Source organism: Chelonia mydas, chromosome 1 (genome assembly GCF_015237465.2).
Source record: "Chelonia mydas isolate rCheMyd1 chromosome 1, rCheMyd1.pri.v2, whole genome shotgun sequence".
Lineage (NCBI taxonomy): Eukaryota > Metazoa > Chordata > Testudines > Cheloniidae > Chelonia > Chelonia mydas.
This window is the reverse complement of record NC_057849.1, coordinates 90,646,750-90,664,550: the sequence shown is the minus strand read 5'-3', so window position 1 is coordinate 90,664,550 and position 17,801 is coordinate 90,646,750.

The following is a 17,801-nucleotide window of genomic DNA, read 5'->3' as shown; positions in this document are numbered from 1 at the left end:
AGGTTTGAAGGTTGGCAAAGGGACAGAGTCCCCACCCTGTATGCTCCCATCCTCCACACTTTGCCCTGATCAAACGCTCCTCCATACTCCCCCTAACTGCTACATTACCCCCTGGTATAAGGAGACCCAGTAGTTTCATTTTAAACTAGTTCCACCATTGAAAAAGGCATTGAGTATGTGTCAGATAACTGCTTCTTCAGAATGCACAGTTTAGGCTAGATCCTCAACTGCTCTAAAGCTCAATTAAACCCAGCAGGGGTTTATGTGCAAATGTACCCTTTGGGCTGATATGGCCCCTGATTTAATTCACAGCAGCCTTAGGGCTTCTCAACTTTGTGGAGATTTTAACAGTGAACAAGGTGCTTTTATGTCAACTGTTGATTGCCTAGAGCACCTGGATCAAGGGGACCTGCCCACTATCTCCCCTGCATTGGCACGACCCCTGCTCTGCAGGGAAGGCTGGAGGGCATGGCATAGGGTTCAGTGACCTCCAGATTCTTCCATGCTATCCTTTTAGGACAGCTTCATGATCACTTCAGGCTACTAGGGTGGGCTCATAGGAGCCATAGTATGGACCAGGATCTTGACCCTTATGTTTTCATTTTCATTACCTTGATCAGATTATATAACATTTGTCATGCTGTCAGCTACATTTTGCAATTATTGCAAATATAGCTTATTTATAGGATTTATGGCTTCCCCCTCATGGGAAATATTCTGCTACAAGTAATTCTTATATGTAAATACACAGATATTTTAGAAGAAGACCAAATTTCCTATGCTCCCATTTATTTCAGTGAATCAGACCTCATTTGCCTACTTTTACATTTTTTAAAAAAATAGAACTTTAACTTAAACATTTTCTTTTTTGTGTGACTGTTTGAGCTGTTATACCAAACACACTAGTGGGATTTGAGGCGCTACCGAACAGGGAAGAAATTGTGAGAGGAGAGGAAAAGATAACCCTACTAAATATTACAGTGGTACTAAAGTATATGTGTTGGCACCAATTCAATAACTATTCATCTAATGCCTTGTCTTTTTGTTTGGCTAGATGTCCTCAAGGGGTGGGAAAGCTGTATTCTAGGCATATGTTGTTGCTGCAGAGCTGAACCCAAAGAAGTAAAATTGTATGTAATTTTTACATAACAATAAATACATATGTAATTGTATGTAAAACTTCCCGTGTTTATATATCTCCATTAATCTGTGGAAATATTTGTTTTATACAAACTTTATTTTTTTCTTTTTTGCTGCATGTTTTCCACTCAACTGAAAATGCATTTGTAGCCTAAAGTGAACACTATGCATTTAAAAATAAATCTTGCCACACAGTAAACATTTGAATCATTCAGAGATTTTTCACTAGATTACAATCAAGTAAAGGAAACAATGAACATTTTCTAAATTATAGATATTGTAAACAAAAACACAAATTTAATTGAAAGACTATATTTAAACATACAATTTGATATTATAACTATTTCTCACTTGAGCACTCTGATAGGAAAATAAATAAAAACACCGACTAGCTGAAGGTTGAAGTTCTGAAACTCACTTTTGAATTTTACCTGCTATTTTATTTTCCTAAAACTTCTGTCCCATTTGCTTCTCACAGACATAGTGCATTGAATGGGAAGAAAGGAACAATACATGAGAAAACACAGCCCATTTCAAAGGGACAGGAAGATTCTAACGTCCTTAAAATGTGATTTGCATCAAGCTCTTTAAGGTTTGCTCAAGTAACAAATCTATCCATTGAAAGAATTTTCACTTCGATGTTTAAAAATAAATCAAATACAAGATTTTAAAATCATAATAATGAGCTTCTTCCATCATTGTTAATTTTATATGGACATATTCTCACATTGAAAACTACAATGCACTCTCATTTAAGTCTGTGGGAATTTTGTTTTCAGACTAATTGTTGGATAGGACTATATAGAATGATGGCATAAACCAGGGATCGGAAACTTTTGGCACACAGCCAGTCAGTGAAATCCACTGGCCGGCCGGGATGGTTTGTTTACCTGCAGCATCCGCAGGTTTGACCAATCACAGCTCCCACTGGTCGCAGTTCGCCGTTCTAGGCCAATGGGGGATGTAGGAAGCAGTGGCCAGCACATCCCTCGGCCCATACCACTTCCCGCAGCCCCCATTGGCCTGGAACAGCGAACTGTGGCCAGTGGGAGCTTCGATTGGCCGAACCTGAGGACGCTGCAGGTAAACAAACCGGTCCGGCCCACCAGCGCATTTCCCTGATGGTCTGCGTGCCAAAAGTTGCTGATCCCTGGCATAAACAAACATCGATGAATTAATTGTGTACACCACTCCAAAAATGTTTTAAGGTAGTAACATAAAAGAAGTCAGACTCTTTATGTAGACCTTCAATATTCATATGTTATGAAGATAAACAGCATGGTCCAGTGCCCAATAAGTCAATAAAAAGACAGATTGACTTCATAGTTGTTAGGGGGCTTATTCCTTCACCCACTTACTTCCCTGATCCTTCTCGCATGAACAGAGAGCAACAATACCCAAAGTCCAAAGGTGCAAACAAGTCAATGTTTATTGGGGTGAACTTCCAGCAAGCATGATTCCAGTTTCCTTCCTTAGTGTCCCCCTTCCCAGCTCTGACACCACAGAGCCTTACATCTGTGTCCCTGTTCCCATTCCTGCCATTAGCCAAACATGATTCCAATTTCCCCACCCCCATTCCCTGTTCCCATTTCCCCCACCACACACCCACCCACTCACTTTCTGATTGACTGCAGACTATATAGTAAAACTTGAGTTCTGCTTAGCTATACCTTAACCAATCATTTTCCTGAAATTTAACTAACCAATCCTAACATATTGTAACATGATTATTTAACCAATTATATCCCACCACCTTAATTAGTTTACTCCCAGCAAAATTAATTATACAGCAGACAGAAACAATCACAGAAACAGACAGATATTATACAGACAAACAATAGGAAAATGGGGACTATAATGACAAAACAATACAGAAGTGAGGATTTCACATCCCAGCTATTGATAAGTGAGTTCTTGCCAGACAGGATGCTATCAAACTAAGTTTCCTTTTACATCTTCTAGGCATTTCCCTTTCTCTGGAGGTTATAGGCATTATCAGGACAGGATTCGCAAAAAGAAAAGGAGTACTTGTGGCACCTTAGAGACTAACCAATTTATTTGAGCATAAGCTTTCGTGAGCTACAGCTCACTTCATGGGATGCATACTGTGGAAAGTGTAGAAGATCTTTTTATACACACAAAGCATGAAAAAATACCTCCCCCCACCCCACTCTCCAGTTGATAATAGCTTATCTAAAGTGACCACTCTCCTTACAATGTGTATGATAATCAAGGTGGGCCATTTCCAGCACAAATCCAGGGTTTAACAAGAACGTCTGGGGGGGGAGGAAAAAACAAGGGGAAATAGGTTATCTTGCATAATGACTTAGCCACTCCCAGTCTCTATTCAAGCCTAAGTTAATTGTATCCAATTTGCAAATGAATTCCAATTCAACAGTCTCTCGCTGGAGTCTGGATTTGAAGTTTTTTTGTTGTAATATCACAACTTTCATGTCTGTAATCGCATGACCAGAGAGATTGAAGTGTTCTCCGACTGGTTTATGAATGTTATAATTCTTGACATCTGATTTGTGTCCATTTGTTCTTTTACGTAGAGACTGTCCAGTTTGACCAATGTACATGGCAGAGGGGCATTGCTGGCACATGATGGCATATATCACATTGGTGGATGTGCAGGTGAACGAGCCTCTGATAGTGTGGCTGATGTTATTAGGCCCTGTGATGGTGTCCCCTGAATAGATATGTGGCACAGTTGGCAACGGGCTTTGTTGCAAGGATAGGTTCCTGGGTTAGTGGTTCTGTTGTGTGGTATGTGGTTGCTGGTCAGTATTCGCTTCAGGTTGGGGGGCTGTCTGTAGGCAAGGACTGGCCTGTCTCCCAAGATTTGTGAGAGTGTTGGGTCATCCTTCAGGATAGGTTGTAGATCCTTAATAATGTGTTGGAGGGGTTTTAGTTGGGGGCTGAAGGTGACGGCTAGTGGCGTTCTGTTATTTTCTTTGTTAGGCCTGTCCTGTAGTAGGTGACTTCTGGGAACTCTTCTGGCTCTATCAATCAGTTTCTTCACTTCCGCAGGTGGGTGTTGTAGTTGTAAGAATGCTTGATAGAGATCTTGTAGGTGTTTGGCTCTGTCTGAGGGGTTGGAGCAAATGTGGTTGTATCGCAGAGCTTGGCTGTAGACAATGGATCGTGTGGTGTGGCCAGGTTGAAAGATGGAGGCATGTAGGTAGGAATAGCGGTCAGTAGGTTTCCGGTATAGGCTGGTGTTTATGTGACCATCGTTTATTAGCACTGTAGTGTCCAGGAAGTGGATCTCTTGTGTGGACTGGACCAGGCTGAGGTTGATGGTGGGATGGAAACTGTTGAAATAATGGTGGAATTCCTCAAGGGCTTTTTTTCCATGGGTCCAGATGATGAAGATGTCATCAATATAGCGCAGGTAGAATAGGGGCGTTAGGGGACGAGAGCTGAGGAAGCGTTGTTCTAAGTCAGCCATAAAAAAACACCAATGTGATATATGCCATCATGTGCCAGCAATGCCCCTCTGCCATGTACATTGGTCAAACTGGACAGTCTCTACGTAAAAGAATAAATGGACACAAATCAGATGTCAAGAATTATAACATTCATAAACCAGTCGGAGAACACTTCAATCTCTCTGGTCATGCAATTACAGACATGAAAGTTGCGATATTACAACAAAAAAATTTCAAATCCAGACTCCAGCGAGAGACTGTTGAATTGGAATTCATTTGCAAATTGGATACAATTAACTTAGGCTTGAATAGAGACTGGGAGTGGCTAAGTCATTATGCAAGGTAACCTATTTCCCCTTGTTTTTTCCTAACCACCCCGCCCCCGACATTCTTGTTAAACCCTGGATTTGTGCTGGAAATGGCCCACCTTGATTATCATACACATTGTAAGGAGAGTGGTCACTTTAGATAAGCTATTACCAGCGGGAGAGTGGGGTGGGAGGAGGTATTTTTTCATGCTTTGTGTGTATAAAAAGATCTTCTACACTTTCCACAGTATGCATCCGATGAAATGAGCTGTAGCTCACGAAAGCTTATGCTCAAATAAATTGGTTAGTCTCTAAGGTGCCACAAGTACTCCTTTTCTTTTTGCGAATACAGACTAACGTGGCTGTTACTCTGAAACAGGACTGGATTGTATTCCTAACAGCCCAATAGCACCTTCTTTCAATGTGACTAGTTTGGAATGTGAGGATGTGACCGGTCGCTTCCCAGCTTATGGCTGCCTCTGCTGCTTAGCCAAAGGCCTTAGCCTAAGCACAGGGCCTCAGACTGTCACAGTAAGAGAAGTCCCTTACACCGGCAGACAGTGATTTTGATTCTTTCTTTTATACCTCTATAACTAGCCAAGTGATAAGAATTCACTAAATTAAAAGAATACACCTAAATTCTTAGAGTACAGGCATTTACAGACAGGCCTGAATATCTAAATCCTAACAATAGTGTGTTAGATTGGGGCCAAAAACAGTAGAAATGTTTAAGGGTGAAGATATTTTTTGGTCCCATTTTCACCTCTCTGTGCATCTCTTACTTCTGCCATCCCTTTGTCTATATTTAGATTGTGATCTTCTTGAGAATAGAACTGTCTATAAGTGCAATACCTATTGCATTTGGGCCAATTTGTGTTATTCTAAAACACATATGTAATAACAATGCAGTTTGTGTCTATCTTTTGCTTAAATTCCTATCATTCCTATTTCAAACACCTGTTCTGATGATTTGTTCTACATTCTGTTTTACTTTGGAGCATATATTCTAAAGAAATCTTACACTAGTTTCACATCCTGACGTCTAATTTTGCTGTTTTCTAATCTGAATACTGTAGTTCTTCACCAGTCACCTGATAAGACCAATCTTTATATTTACACTATCCCATGTGATCACATCTTTTACACTTCTCTCTTCTAGGCTGAACAAATTCATCTCTTGGAGCCTTTCCTCATAAAATAAATGATATTGTATTTAAATCTCCTTAACTGGCACAAAATAGAAATAATTTAAATATGCATGGTAGTAATGCGATTATAATAGAATCTTTAGACATAATTAGTACATGGATTCATATGTTGGCTTAGAAAGAAATGTTTTCCATATCAAATAGTGCTAGTTCATAGCTGCATAAAACAAAATCATAAACATTTATAGAATAATCTGCTTCTAAGGTAAAATTGAAGTTTCTTATATAAGCCTCTGTGGACAAACTATACAGAAGATGGAAAAAATGTACTCCGAAACAACTAACCATGAATTGTCAACTTTGCTTTCACTCAAACTTTATTTCAAGTTACATAGTAGCTGTGAAATTTAAGACTTACTTTGTAACTTGTTGCATGGTTTTAATCTCCATTAATTCATGTAAGCTTTGAGAGTTTTGAGCTATTCAATTACACAGAGAAAATCCTTAGTTAATAAAAGTTAAATACAATTTAAGCTTCCCAAGACCATTAAATCTCAGACTTGTAATGCTATCAAATGCACATGTCACTGAAAGAAATTCAGAATTTCATCTTTTGGCATTCTGAAATTATAATGAATGCAAATCTCTGTAGGAATAAAAGATAATGTAGACTCAGGTACAGTACATTATAAGTCAGAATGACGGAAGTTTATCTTCACAAAGTACTACTAAAATATTGCAAAATTTTAAATTAAGATTACATAACTTCTGGGCTCTTGTTTCTAATAATTATTGGTTGTGAACTTCTATAGTTGCACCAGTGTGGATACTTGTTTCATGCATGCTCTTGGTGGACAGTTAGTGAGCATTTGTTCTCCTGTTCCCTGTGTTTTCCTTCATCAGGTAGATTTTCTTTGGGTTGATTTTAAGAGGTGTGTTACAGTATAAAATATGGACATAGATTGACTCATGCTAACTATAATCACTGAAAGAGACTTATTTAATTAGCAGATACTTGTGCAGACTTAGTCACTTAAAGGGGATTTATCATTAATACAAAGCCTTTTCGGATTGATCTCAGTAAATGTGCAATGTATTTCCGCCCCAACGCAACTGGTTAGTTTTTTTGCCATAAGAAGCTTGTTGAATATAATAGTCAAAACTTTAAGACTATGTTATTTTAAAACTGTATGTTTTAGAACATTGAATAATTCTGCTGTAAATGTTTGGCCCTGATCCTGGTAAGGCTAGTGCATATGCTTAAATTTATCCACAGTATATAAATCACTGCACTGCTCCATGCCTCAATTTCCCCATTGGAAAAACGGGGATATATGATTTTTACCTTCTTAGTAAAGAGCTTTAAAATCTATAAATACCTTATGCAATCTCTGATGGGGACACCCATTAAATAGATTTTTGCAAATATTTTCATAAATAGGTGTATACGGCAAGCTACTAAATCCATATTTAAGCATGTAAATAAGTAGCCTGATATTGAAAACTGCTCAGCATCCAGCAGCTCTTATTCAATTCAACAAATTGCAATGTCAATAACCCCTGGGCCTATGTTGCACATGCACGTGTAGCTATGATTGTCAGACATAACACATTTGTTATCGGCACAATGCACACACGCCGTATCCTCCACAGATTCAGAAGCAGGGAGGCTTTACTGCCAACTTCTTGTGGGCTTGAGAAGGACAACTATGAGGCTGATTTGTGTGACAGAAGAGTGCAGCTTAAGCCTATTCCTTCCTGCATACCCAAGGGAAGGGCTTTTAAACCCCTGCCATGGCTCAGGGTGCCATTCTGTTCAAGGAAGAAAAGCTCTCTCCATCCCTTCACTGGCATTAGAGTAGGACTGGGATTTGGGGCCTTGCTGCATAGATAATGCTAGTTATCTTTTTAGGGCAGGGAAGGAATCAGGGTTTTATTTGGATTATTGGTAAAACATCAAATAACCCAGGCTCAATCAGTTTTATTAGTCAAAGAGAAAACAGCATAACACAGAAAGGTCAATACATTGCCAACCAATCTGGAGGACAACATGCGACATCAGTCTGCCCCAAGTAATGGGCTTAATTCTGGTCATTTATAGAACCCTTGTACAGTTAAACAGGAAACACGCAGTATTATTGAAGCTTTATGCACTAGTTTACTCTCACTCCTTATTTTGATTTGAATTTATTTCAAATTTAGTCCAGAAGTCAGGAAACATAGAACCATCCTGCATGAGCCATAGCTTGGTAAAGAGGAAAAGGTTATCCATCTTTCCCTCTGTTTTTAGAATGCATCTGTTCTTGGCACTGAACTTACTACACTTCACAGCTCACTTCTGTTAACCAGCTCAGTAATAAGCATTTTGGGGAAAGCATCATACTTATACAAAATATTAGTATAATATTTCATGTATTGACAATGTGTATTGTATATAATATTGGCTAACAGAGATTCCACTGTACTACCACAGACCCTCTATTATCTCCATACATGTTTTGCACAACAGAGACTGTGGGTTTTGAAAGACACAGACAACTTTGTGACGTTGCACTCCATATGTTTTATGGAAATATGCGAATGAGTGTAAATATAAGGTAACTGGAATATGTTTTATGCAAAAGGTCTCTTGTAAGGTATCATTATAAAGCTTATAATCTACTGAGTGTGCTCATCCTATTTGTATGAATATATCATTCTTGTATCTGAAGCATTACTCTGAAGTCCTATTGTAACTATGCAAAACATGGGCCATTAATGGTGGCTTGGCATCTTGATAAGTTTTATACAGCGTAAAACAGATTTATTTGGGGTTTGGATCCCATTGTGAACTGGGTGTCTGGGTGCTGGAGATAGGCGATTTGCTGAGCAGTTTTTGGTTAAAGTCTGCAGGTTTGGGGGCGTGAACAAGAGCTGGGTCTGTGTTGCAGCAGATTAGCGTGTCTGGCTCAACCAGGCAGGGTTCTGGACAGAGCCATCTCTAGCTATTCTTGGGCCCTACACAGCCCCCCTGCCCCCCCCATGGGGGACAGGCCTTTGCGGGGAGGGGAGCGGGGGGCTGGCCCCAGGCCTCCAAGGGAGGGTGGGGGGGGACTGGCCCCAGGCCTCTGCGGGTGGGGGGAGGGGGCTGGCTGGGAGGGCAGTGGGGAACCACCCCCCAGCACTCACCGGTGGCGCAGCTGGGGCCAGGTAGCTGCAGTGCCCACCGCTGCTGACTGCAGGCCTGGCCCTGCTGCAGAGCCCAGGGGAGTGGGGGTGGGGTGGGGAAGAGGCGGAGCAGGGACGAGCAGGGGCGGGGGATCTGGGGAAGTGCCAGAGCAGGGGCTGGAGCAGCACATAGCTGGACAGGGCACCAGGAAATTTGGTGCCCCAAATTTCCTCGTGCCCTACACAGCTGCATACTTTGCATATGGGTAAGGATGGCCCTGGTTCTGGAGTCCCAAGCTGACAGGGAAAGCGGGCTCAGAGGTAGTTTCAGCACCTCAGGTAACAGTTCCAAGGTCTCTGTGACCGAACCCATCACAAACTTAATTTCTGACAAATTCTGCACATCCAAAGAACAGAGCTATACCATTTAGTTTCAATATAAGTCATTCTAAATATAATTTACGCTTTTTATTTACTATTACTACTTTCTTATTACAGTTAGACATGCCTCATATTTAATCATAGTTACAGAAATAAAGCTGTTTACATACTTTACATATATCTGTTTTACTAAAGCCAGTCTCATAGAACCTAATAAAATTCCATTCTTTATACGGTAAAATTGCCAGCATGAGAGGATTCACACAGTAATTCTCTACTTTGCTTTTGCCCTAGCCATAAAGCATTAAGGTCAAGGGTAGTCAAGTCAAGGTCCAAATTTTTGTCAAGGTCCAAATTTCATGGTCAACGTATAGTCAAGGTCCAGACTCCCACCCAGATCCCCTCCACTAATTCCCCGATTGGCCTCCCCAAACTCCCTGATCACCTGCCAGCTTCCTGCCTGTCCTGCCCTGCCCAGAGAGTAAGGTGATCTTATTTACTTAAACAGAAAACAGGACTCACGGGGCCTGAGCCACCTGGTATTTCTGCTTCAGGAGCCAGGAGGTGAAGCTGTTGGACTATGATCCAATTAGTGGTGCGATGCCCCTTCGGGGCTGGGATAGCAGAGGGGCAGGAAGGAGACTCTGGGTAATGGGAAGGGCCAAGGAGCCTCCAGATAGCAGCCCTGGGGAGATGGGAGCAGGCCAGGATGTGGCAAATGCAGGTTACTGGAAGTGTATTGGGCAGGGGAAGAGGCTGGTGGACCAAGGGTGGGCTGGAGAGGGCTCTGGGGACTAACTCCAAAAGACCAGAGGTGGGAGGACATGAGATGAGGCCAGGATGGGGGTTCTGAGGACAACTCGGGGGGTGGGAAGCAGAAAGCCGGGGGTGGGCTTTGGGGACCGCTCAGAGGCGGAGGGCAAAAGGTTGGGGAGGATTCTGGGGGTCGCTCAGGGGAGGGAGACATGAGGCTGGGTTTGTGGGCTCTGGAAACCATTTGGAGGAAGAGGCATGAGGCTGGGGAGGGTGGGCTCGGGGGACCACTCAGAGGTGGGGAGCACAAGGCCAGGGGGTGGGCTCTGGGGACCACTCAGAGCATAAGCACACCTCTGCATGTCTCCAGCCCCAGCTCAGCTTAGCTTTAGTCCATTTGCAGAGGTGACATGTCTCTGTGGCTAGTAGGGAGGCCCAAATGAAAGGTTCTGGGGGGGTCACATCCCTCCCCCGATTTCTTAGGACTCTCAGCAGCAAGGAGGCATCACTCCCCCTGCCAGTGGCACTGTCTTTGTGTCCCTGCAGCCAGGAGGGAGGAAGCACCAGGCTGCAGGCAGAGCTCCTCCTCCCTCCTGCCCCTCTCCCCCGCCTCCCTGTCAAAGAGGCTGCTTGGCCTTCCCTGCTGCTGGAGTCCTAAGCATTGCCTCTCACCTGTAGATGGTATGTGATTTCCAAAATGTCCACTCCTAAGAGTCCTCTCTAGGCAAGTTTGGATGACCTATCTTCACTGCTCTGTTCCTATCAGCTCACTGTTTCTTGGGATGGCATGCAGGAGGACCACAGGGCCTTCAGCAGGGAGCTGCAAAGACCGAATACATTGTCAAATCAACACACACCAACAATCAAAATGTGTGACCAATGACCAAAAAGTGGAACATTGGTGTTTTCTTGCATGTCAAACTAGAACTTACTGATTAAAATGTTTCTAACAGTAAAATCTGATTTAAAGGACGTTATCTCACTAGTTCAATAAAATAAAACAGGTTTTTAAAAGAAAACTTGAAAAATGTTATTATATCCTACCACAAAATCTCCCCAGATGGTTCATCAGCAACATTTGATCCCCCAACTCAGACCTCTACCACTAGAACTACAAGAATAATTATTATCTCCCATATGGTTACAGAGTATTTGGATGGGGATGATGATGATGATGATGATTGTATTTGTATTGTGAATCCCCAGTTATGGACCCAGGCCTTATAGTTTAAGGCTTTGTACAAACACAGAACAAAGAGGTGATCCCTACCCCAAAGAGCGTAGCATCTAAGAATAAGAAATGAGCCAACAGATGAATACAGACTGATGGGAGGACAGTTTTTGTCAGCATGATAGGCAGTGGTCTCAGGTCACCAGCTGCATAACTATTGTCATGTGGTTGAGTCTTCCATTCTTTCTCCCACTGCAGCTTTTCAAACCTTAATTATTAGTCATACAAAGCAGCATCCTTCAGCAAACATTTGTGCGAACTACACATACTGTAGAATTTCCTGTATACATATTAATAGTACATTTACACATCATAATTCCACTTGGTTGTCTGGGTGGGAGCCCAGGGTGGAATGCCTAGAGAGGACTGTGTTTGGCTTCTGGCTAACCAGTGGAGTACTGCAGAAGTACTTTTATTAATGGTTTCAGAGTAGCAGCCATGTTAGTCTGTATCTGCAAAAAGAAAAGGAGGACTTGTGGCACCTTAGAGACTAACAAATTTATTTGAACATAAGCTTTCGTGAGCTACAGCTCACTTCATCGGATGCATTCAGTGGAAAATACAGTGGGGAGATTTATATACACAGAGAACATGAAACAATGGGTGTTACCATACACACTGCAACGAGGGTGATCAGGTAAGGTGAGCTATTACCAGCAGGAGAGTGCAGGGGGAACGACCATTTGTAGTGATAATTAAGGTGGGCCATTTCCAGCAGTTGACAAGAACATTTGAGGAACGGGGGGGGGGGGGGGGGGGAAATAAACGTGGGGAGATAGTTTTACTTTCTGTAATGACCCATCCACTCCCTGTCTTTATTCAAGCCTAAGTTAATTGTATCCAGTTTGAAAATTAATTCCAATTCAGCTGTCTCTCATTGGAGTCTGTTTCTGAAGTTTTTTTGTTGAAGAATTGCCACTTTTCGGTCTGTTATCGAGTGACCAAAGAGATTGAAGTGTTCTCCAACTGGTTTTTGAATGTTATAATTCTTGACGTCTGATTTGTGTCCATTTATTCTTTTACGTAGAGACTGTCCAGTTTGACCAATGTACATGGCAGAGGGGCATTGCTGGCACATGATAGCATATATCACATTGGTAGATGTTCAGGTGAACGAGCCTCTGATAGTGTGGCTGATGTGATTAGGTCCTATGATGGTGTCCCCTGAATAGATATGTGGACACAGTTGGCAAGGGGCTATGTTGCAAGGATAGGTTCCTGGATTAGTGTTTTTGTTGTGTGTGTGTGTGGTTGCTCGTGAGTATTCGCTTCAGGTTGGGGGGCTGTCTGTATGCAAGGACTGGCCTTCAGCAAACCTGGTGGCTGAACTTTGTGACTTTGTCCTCACCCATAACTACTTCACATTTGGGAACAATGTATACCTTCAAATCAGCGGCACTGCTATGGGTACCCGCATGGCCCCACAGTATGCCAACATTTTTATGGCTGACTTAGAACAACACTTCCTCAGCTCTCGTTCCCTAATGCCCCTACTCTACTTGTGCTACATTGATGACATCGTCATCATCTGGACCCATGGAAAAGAAGCCCTTGAGGAATTCCACCATGATTTCAACAATTTCCATCCCACCATCAACATCAGCCTGGACCAGTCCACACAAGAGATCCACTTCCTGTACACTACGGTGCTAATAAGCGATGGTCACATAAACACCACCCTATACCGGAAACCTACTGACCGCTGTTCCTACCTACATGTCTCCAGCTTTCATCCAGACCACACCACACGATCCATTGTCTACAGCCAATCCCTAGAATACAACTGCATTTGCTCCAACCCCTCAGACAGAGACAAATACCTACACGATCTCTATCAAGCGTTCTTACAACTACAATACCCACCTGCTGAAGTGAAGAAACAGGTTGACAGAGCCAGAAGAGTACCCAGAAGTTACCTACTACAGGACAGGCCCAACAAAGAAAATAACAGAATGCCACTAGCCATCACCTTCAGCCCCCGACTAAAACCTCTCCAAGGCATCATCAAGGATCTACAACCTATCCTGAAGGATGGCCCATCACTCTCACAGATCTTGGGAGACAGGCCAACTGCCTTGCTAACAGACAGCCCCCCAACCTGAAGCAAAGTACACAGTAAAGCGTGGTTTATTTTCATGTTGAATATTTTAGAATTAGGAGACATAGCCTTCAATGCTCTGTAGTTAACTACTGGCAAATGAAGTACAGATTAGAAGGAAACAGCTGTCAAGGTGTTTTCTGGCTCAAATCCACCTCACATAATCAGCATCATCACAATAGTAAATGACCCAAAGTAACAGACCCAAATGAGATATACAAACATATGTGAGAAAGAGGTACTCTTCATTCTCAAATACATCCTGAAAATTACTTTAAAATGCTAAGCTGTTAAAAAATTACCTTGTCTCTTGTCTGCAGGACAAGAGTGCACTTAGAATGTTAATTGCCTACTTTTGCAGTAATTTAGAAACATAGGGTGCTTCTGTGAGTGTCTGCCTATTGTTTCTGGCAATCACTGTGTTAAGAGATAACAGATAAGTGTGTCTGACAAGTGTCTTCACTGAAAACTATGTTAGACTGACAATGAGTTGATCTTATTAACTGATCCAGTAAAACAAAGTAAATTTGAGGTTCAGGTTTTTTTCATTTCTGCTATTGATTTTTAATGTATTTTATCATCTTGTATTGATTTTACATCCCCAGCTTCTTCTATTCCCACAGTCTCTTTTTAAATACATTTTAAAAACAGGGTACTGCCAATGAGTTCTCTGCACAAAGCATATCTTACTCTTTGATTTTCACCCCATTCCCTCCTTAATACTAGCCTTAATGGAATAGGTAGTTTGAAAGATGACATTATCAATAACCTTTGTTCTGTGGGAAATGGGCTGTTCTAGGGAAAAAGCCAAGTGCACTCTTCACAGTATTGTTTAAACACTGGAGTGATATCCTGGCCTCACTGATGTCAATAACACAACTCCCATTGCCTTCTTCAGGTCCAGGAGTTCATACAAAGGCTCAAACAAAGGCCCCGTCTATATTGGCAAGTTTCTGCGCAGTAAAGCATCTTTCTGCACTGTAACTCCTGAGGTGTACACACTGCCAAGCCACTTAGTGCGCAGAAACTGTGCAGTTGTAGCGCTCTAAAAAAACCACCCCAACGAGAGGTGTAGAGCTTTGTGCACTGGGGCTACAGCGCTGCAGTGCCAGTGTAGACACCATGGTGATTACGGCACTGTGATTGGCCTCTGGGAGGTGTGCCATAATGCCTGTTCTCACCTCTCTGGTCATTGGTTTGAACTCTACTGACCTGCCCTCAGGTGACCAACCGTCATCCCCACCCCATACATTTCCTTTGCAAATTTGAAAGCAGCTTAGGACCTGCTTGTCTTAACCTTGGAGCATGTTATAACAAAGATATATAATAAAACCGAATAACTTCTTATACAGTGTTGATACACACATTTTACAAAGACAACAATATTCATCAGATTATGAGTTTTCAAATGATATCTCACAAGGCATATTTTGCACAAAATCTATCATAGTCTTGTAAAAGTGGTGACCATAATAGTATAGACTGTCATAAAATAGGGAAAGAAAATTTTAATAGGTTATATTTAGATGAATTAGAGATGTTCAAGTCAGCAGGGCCTGAAATTTATCCTAGAGTACTTAAGGAACTTGCTGAAGCAATCTCAGAACCATTAGCAATCATCTTTGAGAAATTGAGGATGGGTGAGTCACAGAGGATTGGAGAAGGGCAAATATAGTACTATCTTTGAAAGGGGGAACAATGAGGATTCAGGGAATTATAGACCAGTCATCCTAACTTTGATACCTGGAAAGATACTGGAACAAATTATTCAACAATGAATTTGTGAGTACCTAGAGGAAAATAGTGTTATAAATTATAGTCAACATGGATTTATCAAGAACAAATCATTCCAACCCAACCCAAATGTCCTTGTTTGTCAGGGTTACTGGCTTACTGGGTGGGGGGAGGGTGAAAGTGGTAGATATATATCTTGACTTTAGTAAGGCTTTGGACGCAGTCCCACATCACATTCTCACAAGCAAACTAAAGAAATGTGGTCTAAATTAAATTACTATCAGATGGCTGCACAACTGGTTGAAAGACCATATTCAAAGAGCAGTTATCCATTGTTCACTGTCAAACTGGGAGGATGTATCTAGTAGGGACCCACAGGGGGTGTCCCGTGTTTGGTACTATTCTATATTTTAATTAAATTGGACAATAGAGTGGAGAATACACTTATAGAATTGGTGGACGACACCAAGCTCAGAGTGGTGGCTAGAAATTTGAAGGACATTATTAGAATTCAAAATGGCATTAACAAGTTGGAGAACTGGTCTTAAATCAACAAGATGATATTAATTAAAGACAAATGCAAAGTTTCTTCACTTAAGAAGAGAAAATCAAATGCACACATTTGAAGTGGGGAATAACTGGCTCCTCAGTAGTACTGAAGAAAAGGATCTGGGGGTTATATTGGCTCACTAACCAAATACAAGCTAAAAATGTGATGCAGTTGTGAAAAAGGCTAATATCATTCATGTATATTAATTGGAATGTCATATGTAAGAAATCAGAGGTAATTGTTCCACATTACGAGGCACTGATGAGGCCTCAGCTGGAATATTGTGTGTCCAGTTCTGGGCACAACACTTTAGGAATTATGTGAAAAATTGGAGATGGTCCAGAGAAGACCAACAAAAATGATAAAAAGTTTAGAAAACATGACCTATGAGGACAGGTTAAAGAAACTTGGCAAATTTAGTCTTAAGAAATGAAGTCTGAGGAGGGACCTGATAAGAGTCTGCTAATACGGTAAGGGCTGTTATAAAAAGGAAGGTGATCATTTTTTTCTCCATGTCCATTTAAAGGAGGACAAGAAGAAATTGCCTTCATCTGCTGCAAGGGGGATTCATGTTAGATATTGGGGAAAAAAACCTTTCTAACTATAAGTAAAGCACTGAAATAGGCTTCTAAAGAGGTTGTCCTTCTTTGTCTAAAGAATCCCTGTCCTTCAAACTTTTTGAAGAATAGGTTAGACAAATGTGTCAGGGATGATTTATGTACTTGGTGCCGCTCTGCTTCAGACCTGGGGGATGGACTAAACAACCTCTCAAGGTCCATCCAGTCCTACATTTGTACGATTCTATGATGATGATGATTATGGAAGAACCAAGGAGCCCTAGTCAAGGAGCAGAACCCCATTGTTTATAAATGTTTATAAACAGGAGTTGGGTTTGAGCAAGTGAACTATTGACTTTCACTCATGTGTTATTTCCAGAATGAGCAGTTTGTGCAATAGGTATTTGCACGAATATTTATGCCACTTCAATGTTACTCAAATATTCATGTGAACAAAAATAGCTTGTAGAGGTAGAAATGAGGGAACCTTTCCAGGGCAGGGGTTGTCTTTTCTTATACGTCTGCACAGTGCACTAGTAATGATTGGGGCTTTGGGGTGCTACTGCAACATAGCTGAGGAATAATAAAAAGATAAGGAGTGAATGTTTTGGTTTGAATATTAGTGAATAATAATGTCAATAAGGAATTGAAAACATTCTTCGGAGCATGCTTAGTAAGAATTTACTATGATTATTAGCTGAATAAACCCCTTCCCTCCCTGTGGAAAACCTGGTAAACTCAGAAGCTATCACAATTTTTAAAAGTGAGATTGTACATATACAATTCAGCAGGACTTTTACTACATTTCAGCAGATTCAATTTTATCACACCATTTGTGTAAGATTTCCTGCTGTAGAGAGCAATCATTTTATTTCACCTTGAACTGTAAATGACAGCATTGTGTCTGTGGTATCTGGAAAAAGGGGGGGGAAATAAAATTGTGTTTTAATAACTTGTTACATAATTTGGATGAAGCATGTTATATTTTCTACAATCATGAATTTTTATTGTCTTCTATTATTTAAGTAAAAGGGCTTTTAAAGTCTTATTTTATATATATTATAATATGAACTTTCTTTCTCAAAGCCTTCAACTGCCTGACTGTATGGTTAAAGAAAAAGGGCAGACAAAAGGCAATAAAAAAGAAAAACAATGGAACCATTTTCTTTGGCTATAATCATGCATTTGATGAATACATCCCTACAATGTGAAGCCTTTAAAAATATTTAATTGGTGTGAGTAGTCAGAAAGAAATACAGTGTACTCCTACTGCCAATTTCAACTAATCACAGATATATTACATTAAAATCTACAGAAGAG